At 45.0% G+C, this 11,627-nt stretch overlaps 1 pseudogene; it reads right to left on the bottom strand.

The window, feature by feature from the left end:
* Positions 1 to 227: 227 nt before the first annotated feature.
* On the bottom strand, positions 228 to 3,709 carry LOC125540182 (annotated as a pseudogene).
* Positions 3,710 to 11,627: the final 7,918 nt, after the last annotated feature.

Here is an 11,627-nt window from a genome sequence, read left to right as displayed (position 1 = left end):
AAATTTAGTTATGCTCATTGAATCTTGGCCAGAATTAGTTGACTCAGCCGGTCAACTAATCCTCTCCTGATTGTACACTACGGGAAAATGTTACTCCATTTTCATCAATTTTAGAAAGATAACATCCGGCCCTGATTACTTCACTTTTCTCCATTGTTGAGAAGATACCAGAAGGTCACAAGACTAACGAAATAATCAACTCCTGCGATTTCCACAACAGAAAGCCAAAAAAAGAATGCAGTATTTATTTGGTTTCAGAGACAAGCATGCATTGTGTTCCAACCAAAGGAGCTACTTTCAAGCGTACTGGTATTGACTGGCTGACTGATCATGACCATACAGAATATGTGTAATGTGTGCATCAATGTCCGAAAATGTCGCCGCCGGCATGGTCGTGGACGAGGAAGCTCCTTCCCCCTCCCCTGCTCGCCACCCGCCGTAGCAGAACAAGCATCTCATTTTCCTTCCTGCTCTTCTAGCTCCGCACTCATCATGTAATCAGCACAAAAAAAAGAAGCTTTCTTTCGTTTCAGCTCCTCCTACTCTGCCAGTGCCGCCAGAGACCGAGATCAAGAAGAGACCGCTGATGAGGAGGGTGGTGACTATTGGGCCATCGAATGCACCGTGGTACTGTACATGTTTCTGGGATGAGAATCCCAACGGCAGTACAACAAACTGATCCTTCACGCTCTAGCTGGAGCAGAAAAAACAACAACAACATAGTCGATGAATTGATGTACTAAATGTTTCTGAGATGAGAACCCCAGCGGCAGCACAACACTGGTCCTTCATGCTGGGGCAGAAAGAAAAAAACATAAACGATTAAATGTGTGACATAACAAAACTTCACAGATCAGAGTTACGCCTTCTTCATCACAAGAAGAGGGAAACTCATATGACTCAGGCCACAGGCTTCTTATTTTAATTTAGAACGTGACATCAAACATCAGGCGACAGCAAAATGGATGAATTATCTGCATTTTCAAAAACGGCAGGTGGGGGCAATGACATTCTGTCAGCTATGAGTGAATACCACCAAGTAACATCAGTAGGAAGTTTCAAGTAATACTGTATCAATTGTCAGACGGACATCTCCGGAGGCTGGTACTTTACTGGAAGCAACTCTACATGCTCCCTTAGTTTCCCTTCCCTTGAGAAGAGAGATACTATTAACGAAATCGTTGAAGCTTCAACTGACAGCTGTTTAGCATCAAGTTTAGCGAGATAAGTTGCAGCCTTTACAACTGCACCTTTTTCCAGCAACGCCCTGACCACTTGATTTAGCAGTCTGGAGTTGGGAGCACAGCCAGCCTTCTCCATTGCTGAAAACATATCATCAGCATCTGCAAGCAACCCTTCTTTTATGAAATTTGTCATCATTACACTGTAAGTCACAACAGAAGGCACCAACCCAATGGCTGATATAGTAGCAAACAAATCCTTGGCTTCTTCAATTCTCCTAGTTTTAAACAATGCAGAAATCATGGTATTGAGTGTTATGACATTAATCTTCACGTTCATAGCACGTAATTTCTTGAACAGCTCTATTGCTTCATCAGTGCAATTGTTTCTACAAAGTCCATGAAGAACTATGTTGTATGTGTCAACGCCCACTGGTATGCCACTTTCAGTCATCGTATTGAATTTTTCCTTTGCACAAACTGTTCTCCCAGAGCAAAACAGCCCATCAAGTATAATGTTGTACATAATAGTAGTGGGCTTAACCCCGCTGAGTGACATTTCCTTGAAAAGACTCAATCCAGCGGCGATCCTTCCAATTTTACAGTAGCCATTAAGAAGTATACCATACGTAACAGCAGTAGGTTGGAGGCCAGCAGACTTCATAGCATCAAGTACTCTCACTGCTTCCTCCACCTTGCCAACAAGGCAATATCCATCCATCAGTGAATTGTACATAATCACATCAGGCCGCTGACCAATACCTAGAATGAAGTCAAATATATCCTGTGCCTCCTTCACCTTTCCTTCTTTGCACAGGTCGTTTATTACAGGATAGAAGAACACACTGTTAGAACACAGACCTCTATTAACTGCTTCAGAAATCAATTCCTTGGCTTTCACAAAATCACCATGAGAGCAAGAACCCAGAACCAGGCATTGGTAAACAACTATGTTAGGTGAAACTCCTTGATTGACCATCTGATTAAATTTGTCCAGAGCAGCATCCATCCTACCCATTTTGCAAAGTGAATCCATTACAATTTGATAGTCAAATACACCCGGGTTTACTCCTTGTTGCCTCATTACTTCGAACATGTGCATAGCCTCATCCATCAGTCCGCGTTTAGCATATGCATTGATCAGTATGTTGAAAATATGGTGGTTAGGTACAATACCATTCCGTACCATCGAATTGAAGAGATCAGTCATATCCTCGAAGGATCCTTCTTTGACATACCCATTAAGCATAGTAGAGTAGGAGACGATATTAGGTTTCAGGCCCTTTGCAGTCAAAAATTTCTCTAGCTTCCTTTGTCCTTCTGTGCTTGCAAAGGGAATCGATTAATGAGGTCAACGTGACAACGTCTGGTACAACACCAAGACTTGCCATTTCTTTGAATACCCTAAGTGCCTCCTTCCACTGACCAAAAGTAGAATATCCATGGATCATACAGCTATATGTCTTGATATTGGGTTCAATTCCTTGATCAACCATTTGCCGAAGGAGCACTTCTGCCTTGTCCATTGCTCCGGACTTGCTTAGTGCGTTGATAAATGAGCTGTAGGTCACCACATCAGGTTGAACTCCCAGGTTGATCATCTCACGGTAGAGATTGCACGCTTTCTCCACTTCACCTTGTTTCAAACAGCCGTTGATTACTATGTTGTACGAGACGACATCAGGCGCACAGTCTAGTTCGGGCGTACGGTGGAGCAGCACGTCCAAAGCCTCATTTGTACGCTTGGACTGGCAGAGCCCCTTGAGGAGGTTGTTGAAGGAGGTGACATTCAAGCTCAGCCCCAACCCGAGGAGGCGGCAGAAGAAGGCAAGCACCATGTCCGGGCGGCCTGCGCGGCAGCAGCAGTCCATGAGGATGGAATAGGTACAGCACGTGGGCGACACCACCCGTGCACCAGCGCCTCGGGACATGCGGTTGAAGAGGGCGATGGCAAGGCCCGGACCATCGCTGCAGGCAGCTGAGGGCGGTGCACGGGCGAGGGCGGCAAGAAAGTTGTTCAGCTTTCCTGCCGACTGAGGGCGGTGCACTGGGACTGTCGCGGCTTGGCTCAGCAATTCGTCGAACAGGTGGTGCGCGTCCTGCCGACTTAGCGTTCCGGCGCGGACGCGCTCCGTGGCGGCAGCCAAGGCGGCGAGGGGAGGTCGGCGCTCTCGTGAAGGAGCCTTGAAGGAGGAGGTGAAGACGGAGGACAGGCGGGCGGCTGGCATTGCTGGCCGTCTCCAGCGGAGGTCGGCGCGCCAGTGCACGGATCTCGCCCTCTGGAGAGGCTGAGCGACCGTCCGCGCGTCCCCTGACGAGGCACACCGAGCTCGGCGCGCGCGCGCACCAACCAGGCTCTCGGGGGAACGCGTTCGGCAGCGGCGACGGAGAGGAGGCCCCGGCGCCCGAGCGGGAAGCGCGGGACCGGTGGCGAGCGGCCCCGGATGTGAGTGACTTGAGAGGACAGGAGGGAGGACCGGGGAGATGAATGTCTCCGATGCAGCTGGTGCCTGGTGGAGGCGCTCAAACAGGGGGATGCAGCTGTTTTTTTTTCTTCAGAGAAACCTTACCGGTGATGCAGCCTTGTCTTGCAGAGCAAAAAAAATAAATAGATAAACAAAAAACGAAGCAACAAATTATCAGAGCCAGGTTTCGATCCTGGGACCTGTGGGTTATGGGCCCACCACGCTTCCGCTGCGCCACTCTGATTTGCTTGTTCTGCATTTGCAATGCTAGCCTATAACAACGCTTGTTCATTCACAGCGAAACCAAAGTTACTTGATTTTTTAGCTACAAAAAACATGGACACGCTGACTTAGTTATGTCCCGAGAAAATCTTTGCCCGTGGAACAGTGGCAGCTTCCAAACACAACCTTGCAATTTACCAAACAGATAAAACCTCGCTTTGTTGCAGGCCAAGCCATGCTATCCAACAAACCAAAACTTACACGCTCACGATGCCGATAAACCAAATTGAATGTTTGATAAATCAATGTGCTGTTGTACTGTATCGGTGTATACATTATGAGTTTCTTGGGCAACCCCGTCCCTTCCAAGGGATGCGTTGATAGACTTTGTGTTCTGTGACACAGTCTCTTATAGTTAATCATTGCTGACTTGTGATTTCCATGGTCAGCTTCAATTGACAGGAGGAGGAAGGAGGCCTTCACACAGGTGTTAATGGAGATGGAGTTCTGGATCATGTTCAGATGGAATACTATAAGCAGCTATTTGGACCTCCGGAGGACAGTTGTGTATCCCTCGATGAGTCCAGGATTGAGGATGTGCCTCAACTAACTGCTCGTGATAATGATATTCTGGTTGCCCCATTCTCGGAGAAGGAGGTGTTTGATGCTATATCGCAGATGAAAAACAATAAGGCTCCCGGGCCTGATGGATTCCCGGCGGAGTTTTACAAGAGATGTTGGCACATTATTAAGGGGGATTTACTTCCAATGTTTCACGATCTTTTCTCTAGATAGCTTCAGTTATTTCACTTAAATTTTGGAACAATAACACTGCTTCCTAAGAAAACGGATGCTGTGAGAATCGAGCAGTTTAGGCCGATCTGCCTTTATGGTGATCCTTTATGGTGATAATTGAAGGAAATATGCCCTAGAGGCAATAATAAAGTTATTATTTATTTCCTTATATCATGATAAATGTTTATTATTCATGCTAGAATTGTATTAACCGGAAACATAATACATGTGTGAATACATAGACAAACAGAGTGTCACTAGTATGCCTCTACTTGACTAGCTCGTTAATCAAAGATGGTTATGTTTCCTAACCATGGACAAAGAGTTGTTATTTGATTAACGGGATCACATCATTAGGTGAATGATCTGATTGACATGACCCATTCCATTAGCTTAGCACCCGATCGTTTAGTATGTTGCTATTGCTTTCTTCATGACTTATACATGTTCCTATGACTATGAGATTATGCAACTCCCGTTTGCCGGAGGAACACTTTGTGTGCTACCAAACGTCACAACGTAAATGGGTGATTATAAAGGTGCTCTACAGGTGTCTCCAAAGGTACATGTTGGGTTGGCGTATTTCGAGATTAGGATTTGTCACTCCGATTGTCGGAGAGGTATCTCTGGGCCCTCTCGGTAATACACATCAAATAAGCCTTGCAAGCATTGCAACTAATGAGTTAGTTGTGAGATGATGTGTTACGGAACGAGTAAAGAGACTTGCCGGTAACGAGATTGAACTAGGTATGGGATACCGACGATCGAATCTCGGGCAAGTAACATACCGATGACAAAGGGAACAACGCATGTTGTTATGCGGTCTGACCGATAAAGATCTTCGTAGAATATGTAGGAGCCAATATGAGCATCCAGGTTCCGCTATTGGTTATTGACCGGAGACGTGTCTCGGTCATGTCTACATTATTCTCGAACCTGTAGGGTCCGCACGCTTAAGGTTTCGATGACAGTTATATTATGAGTTTATGAGTTTTGATGTACCGAAGTTAGTTCGGAATCCCGGATGTGATCACGGACATGACGAGGAGTCTCAAAATGGTCGAGACATAAAGATTGATATATTGGACGGCTATATTCGGACACCGGAAGTGTTCCGGGTGGTTTCGGAGAAAACCGGAGAGCCGGAGGGTTACCGGAACCCCCCCCCGGGAGAAGTAATGGGCCTTATGGGCTTTAGTGGAGAGAGAGAGGGGCAGCCAGGGTGGGCCTCGCGCCTCCTCCCCCCTTGGTCCAAATTGGACTAGGAGAGGGGGGGCGGCGCCCCCCTTTCCCTCTCCCTCCCACTTCCTTCCCCCTCCTAGTAGGAGTCCTCTCCTTGGCGCGCGCCTATAGGGCCGGCCGGCCTCCTCCCCTTGCTCCTTTATATACGGGGGCAGGGGGCACCCCTAGAGACACAAGTTGATCCACGTGATCATACTCTTAGCCGTGTGCGGTGCCCCCTTCCACCATAGTCCACGATAATATTGTATCGGTGCTTAGGCGAAGCCCTGCGACGGTAGTGCATCAAGATCGTCACCACGCCGTCATGCTGACGGAACTCTTCCCCGACACTTTGCTGGATCGGAGACCGGGGATCGTCATCGAGCTGAACGTGTGCTAAAACTCGGAGATGCCGTAGTTTCGGTGCTTGATCGGTCGGGCCGTGAAGACGTACGACTACATCAACCAAACGCTTCCGTTGTCGATCTACAAGGGTACGTAGATCACACTCTCCCCTCTCGTTGCTATGCATCACCATGATCTTGCGTGTGCGTAGGAATTTTTTTGAAATTACTACGTTAGCCAACAGTGGCATCCGAGCCTAGGTTTTATATGTTGATGTTATATGCACGAGTAGAACACAAGTGAGTTGTGGGCGATATAAGTCATACTGCTTACCAGCATGTCATACTTTGGTTCGGCGGTATTGTTGGACGAAGCGGCCCGGACCGACATTACGCGTACACTTACGCGAGACCGGTTCTCCCGACGTGCTTTGCACATAGGTGGCTTGCGGGTGACAGTTTCTCCAACTTTAGTTGAACCGAGTGTGGCTACGCCCGGTCCTTGCGAAGGTTAAAACAGCACCAACTTGACAAACTATCGTTGTGGTTTTGATGCATAGGTAAGATTGGTTCTTGCTTAAGCCCGTAGCAGCCACGTAAAAACTTGCAACAACAAAGTAGAGGACGTCTAACTTGTTTTTGCAGGGCATGTTGTGATGTGATATGGTCAAGACATGATGCTAAATTTTATTGTATGAGATGATCATGTTTTGTAACCGAGTTATCGGCAACCGGCAGGAGCCATATGGTTGTCGCTTTATTGTATGCAATGCAATCGCCCTGTAATGCTTTACTTTATCACTAAGCGGTAGCGATAGTCGTAGAAATATAAGATTGGCGAGACGACAACGATGCTACGATGGAGATCAAGGTGTCGCGCCGGTGATGATGGTAATCACGACGGTGCTTCAAGGATGGAGATCACAAGCACAAGATGATGGCCATATCATATCACTTATATTGATTGCATGTGATGTTTATCTTTTATGCATCTTATCTTACTTTGATTGACGGTAGCATTATAAGATGATCTCTCACTAAATTTCAAGATAAAAGTGTTCTCCCTGAGTATGCACCGTTGCCAAAGTTCGTCATGCCCAGACACCACGTGATGATCGGGTGTGTTAAGCTCTACGTCCATCTACAACGGGTGCAAGCCAGTTTTGCACACGCAGAATACTTAGGTTAAACTTGACGAGCCTAGCATATGCAGATATGGCCTCGGAACACTGAGATCGAAAGATCGAGCGTGAATCATATAGTAGATATGTTCAACATAGCGATGTTCACCATTGAAAACTACTCCATTTCACGTGATGATCGGTTATGGTTTAGTTGATTTGGATCACGTGATCACTTAGATGATTAGAGGGATGTCTATCTAAGTGGGAGTTCTTGAGTAATATGATTAATTGAACTTAAATTTATCATGAACTTAGTACCTGATAGTATCTTGCTTGTTTATGCTTGATTGTAGATAGATGGCTCGTGCTGTTGTTCCGTTGAATTTTAATGCGTTCCTTGAGAAAGCAAAGTTGAAAGATGATGGTAGCAATTACACGGACTGGGTCCGTAACTTGAGGATTATCCTCATTGCTGCACAGAAGAATTACGTCCTGGAAGCACCACTGGGTGCCAGGCCTGCTGCTGGAGCAACACCAGATGTTATGAACGTCTGGCAGAGAAAAGCTGATGACTACTCAATAGTTCAGTGTGCCATGCTTTACGGCTTAGAATTGGGACTTCAACGACGTTTTGAACGTCATGGAGCATATGAGATGTTCCAGGAGTTGAAGTTAATATTTCGAGCAAATGCCCTGATTGAGAGATATGAAGTCTCCAATAAGTTCTATAGCTGCAAGATGGAGGAGAACAGTTCTGTCAGTGAGCATATACTCAAAATGTCTGGATATAATAATCACTTGATTCAGATGGGAGTTAATCTTCCAGATGATTGCGTCATTGACAGAATTCTCCAATCACTGCCACCAAGCTACAAGAGCTTTGTGATGAACTATAATATGCAAGGGATAAATAAGACTATTCCCGAGCTCTTCGCAATGCTGAAAGCTGCGGAGGTAGAAATCAAGAAGGAGCATCAAGTGTTGATGGTCAACAAAACCACTAGTTTCAAGAAAAAGGGCAAAGGGAAAAAGAAGGGGAACTTCAAGAAGAAAAGCAAGCAAGTTGCTGATCAGGAGAAGAAACCCAAGTCTGGACCTAAGCCTGAAACTGAGTGCTTCTACTGCAAGCAGACTGGTCACTGGAAGCGGAACTGCCCCAAGTATTTGGCGGATAAGAAGGATGGCAAGGTGAACAAAGGTATATGTGATATACATGTTATTGATGTGTACCTTACTAGAGCTCGCAGTAGCACCTGGGTATTTGATACTGGTTCTGTTGCTAATATTTGCAACTCGAAACAGGGACTACGGATTAAGCGAACACTGACAAAGGACGAGGTGACGATGCGCGTGGGAAATGGTTCTAAAGTCGATGTGATCGCGGTCGGCACGCTACCTCTACATCTACCTTTGGGATTAGTATTAGACCTAAATAATTGTTATTTGGTGCCAGCGTTGAGCATGAACATTATATCTGGATCTTGTTTAATGCGAGACGGTTATTCATTTAAATCAGAGAATAATGGTTGTTCTATTTATATGAGTAATATCTTTTATGGTCATGCACCTTTGAAGAGTGGTCTATTTTTGATGAATCTCGATAGTAGTAACACACATATTCATAATGTTGAAGCCAAAAGATGCAGAGTTGATAATGATAGTGCAACTTATTTATGGCACTGCCGTTTAGGTCATATCGGTGTAAAGCGCATGAAGAAACTCCATACTGATGGACTTTTGGAACCTCTTGATTATGAATCACTTGGTACTTGCGAACCGTGCCTTATGGGCAAGATGACTAAAACACCGTTCTCCGGTACAATGGAGAGAGCAACAGATTTGTTGGAAATCATACATACAGATGTATGTGGTCCGATGAATGTTGAGGCTCGTGGCGGATATCGTTATTTTCTCACCTTCACAGATGATTTAAGCAGATGTGGGTATATCTACTTAATGAAGCATAAGTCTGAAACATTTGAAAAGTTCAAAGAATTTCAGAGTGAAGTTGAAAATCATCGTAACAAGAAAATAAAGTTTTTGTGATCTGATCGTGGAGGAGAATATTTGAGTTACGAGTTTGGTCTACATCTGAAACAATGCGGAATAGTTTCGCAACTCACGCCACCCGGAACACCTCAGCGTAATGGTGTGTCCGAACGTCGTAATCGTAATTTACTTGATATGGTGCGATCTATGATGTCTCTTACAAATTTACCGCTATCATTTTGGGGTTATGCTTTAGAGACGACCGCATTCACGTTAAATAGGGCACCATCAAATCCGTTGAGACGACACCTTATGAACTATGGTTTGGCAAGAAACCAAAGTTGTCGTTTCTTAAAGTTTGGGGCTGCGATGCTTATGTGAAAAAGCTTCAACCTGGTAAGCTCGAACCCAAATCGGAGAAATGTGTCTTCATAGGATATCCAAAGGAGACTGTTGGGTACACCTTCTATCACAGATCCGAAGGCAAGACATTCGTTGCTAAGAATGGATCCTTTCTAGAGAAGGAGTTTCTCTCGAAAGAAGAAGTGAGTGGGAGGAAAGTAGAACTTGACAAGGTAACTGTACCTGCTCCCTTATTGGAAAGTAGTGCATCACAGAAAACTGTTTCTGTGACACCTACACCAGTTAGTGAGGAAGCTAATGATGATGATCATGAAACTTCAGAACAAGATACTACTGAACCTCGTAGATCAACCAGAGTGAGATCCGCGCCAGAGTGGTACGGTAATCCTGTTCTGGAAGTCATGCTACTAGATCATGATGAACCTACGAACTATGAAGAAGCGATGGTGAGCCCAGATTCCGCAAAATGGCTTGAAGCCATGAAATCTGAGATGGGATCCATGTATGAGAACAAAAGTGGACTTTGGTTGACTTCCCGATGATCGGCAAGAAATTGAGAATAAATGGATCTTCAAGAAGAAGACTGACGCTGACAGTAATGTTACTGTCTACAAAGCTCGACTTGTCGCAAAAGGTTTTCGACAAGTTCAAGGGATTGACTACGATGAGACCTTCTCACCCGTAGCGATGCTTAAGTCTGTCCGAATCATGTTAGCAATTGCCGCATTTTATGATTATGAAATTTGGATGTCAAAACTGCATTCCGGAATGGATTTCTGGAAGAAGAGTTGTATATGATGCAACCAGAAGGTTTTGTCGATCCAAAGGGAGCTAACAAAGTGTGCAAGCTCCAGCATCCATTTATGGACTGGTGCAAGCCTCTCGGAGTTGGAATAAACGCTTTGATAGTGTGATCAAAGCATTTGGTTTTATACAGACTTTTGGAGAAGCCTGTATTTACAAGAAAGTGAGTGGGAGCTTTGTAGCATTTCTGATATTATATGTGGATGACATATTACTATTGGAAATGATATAGAATTTCTGGATAGCATAAAGGGATACTTGAATAAGAGTTTTTCAATGAAAGACCTCGGTGAAGCTGCTTACATATTGGGCATTAAGATCTATAGAGATAGATCAAGACGCTTAATTGGACTTTCACAAAGCACATACCTTGACAAAGTTTTGAAGAAGTTCAAAATGGATCAAGCAAAGAAAGGGTTCTTGCCTGTGTTACAAGGTGTGAAGTTGAGTAAGACTCAATGCCCGACCACTGCAGAAGATAGAGAGAAAGAAAATGAAAGATGTTCCCTATGCTTCAGCCATAGGCTCTATCATGTATGCAATGCTGTGTACCAGACCTGATGTGTGCCTTGCTATAAGTCTAGCAGGGAGGTACCAAAGTGATCCAGGAGTAGATCACTGGACAGCGGTCAAGAACATCCTGAAATACCTCAAGGTGGGTTAGAGGCTTGGCTTAACCATATGGGAGGCATGATAAGCAAGTGGTAGGTATCGTATCATAGGCATAGCAAAAGAGCGAGCATCTAGCAAGCAAAGATAGAAGTGATTTCGAGGGTATGGTCATCTTGCCTGAGATCCCGCAAGGAAGAAGAACAAGTCTATGAAGAAGACAAACGGACGTAGCCAACGGGTCCTCACAAATGCAACGTTACCGGATTACCAAGAAGAAGTACACTGGAAAGAAAGCAAACAACATAGTAAACAAACATCACATAATCATGGCACGATGCGCAAACAAGTATGATGCATGTACGGTTTAATGAGGCATGGCATGGCAAAGTGCACAAACAACCCTACAAATTAAGTGGAGCTCAATATGCAACTCCGTTGCATATTGACGAAACACCACATTCAAGTTATTTAGTTCGATCTCATTTATGTACTCAACAATATTAAATG

This window comes from Triticum urartu, chromosome 2, assembly GCF_003073215.2.
Source record: "Triticum urartu cultivar G1812 chromosome 2, Tu2.1, whole genome shotgun sequence".
NCBI classification, from domain to species: domain Eukaryota; kingdom Viridiplantae; phylum Streptophyta; class Magnoliopsida; order Poales; family Poaceae; genus Triticum; species Triticum urartu.
The sequence above is the reverse complement of the archived record's forward strand: the minus strand, read 5'-3'. Positions and strand labels throughout refer to the sequence as shown.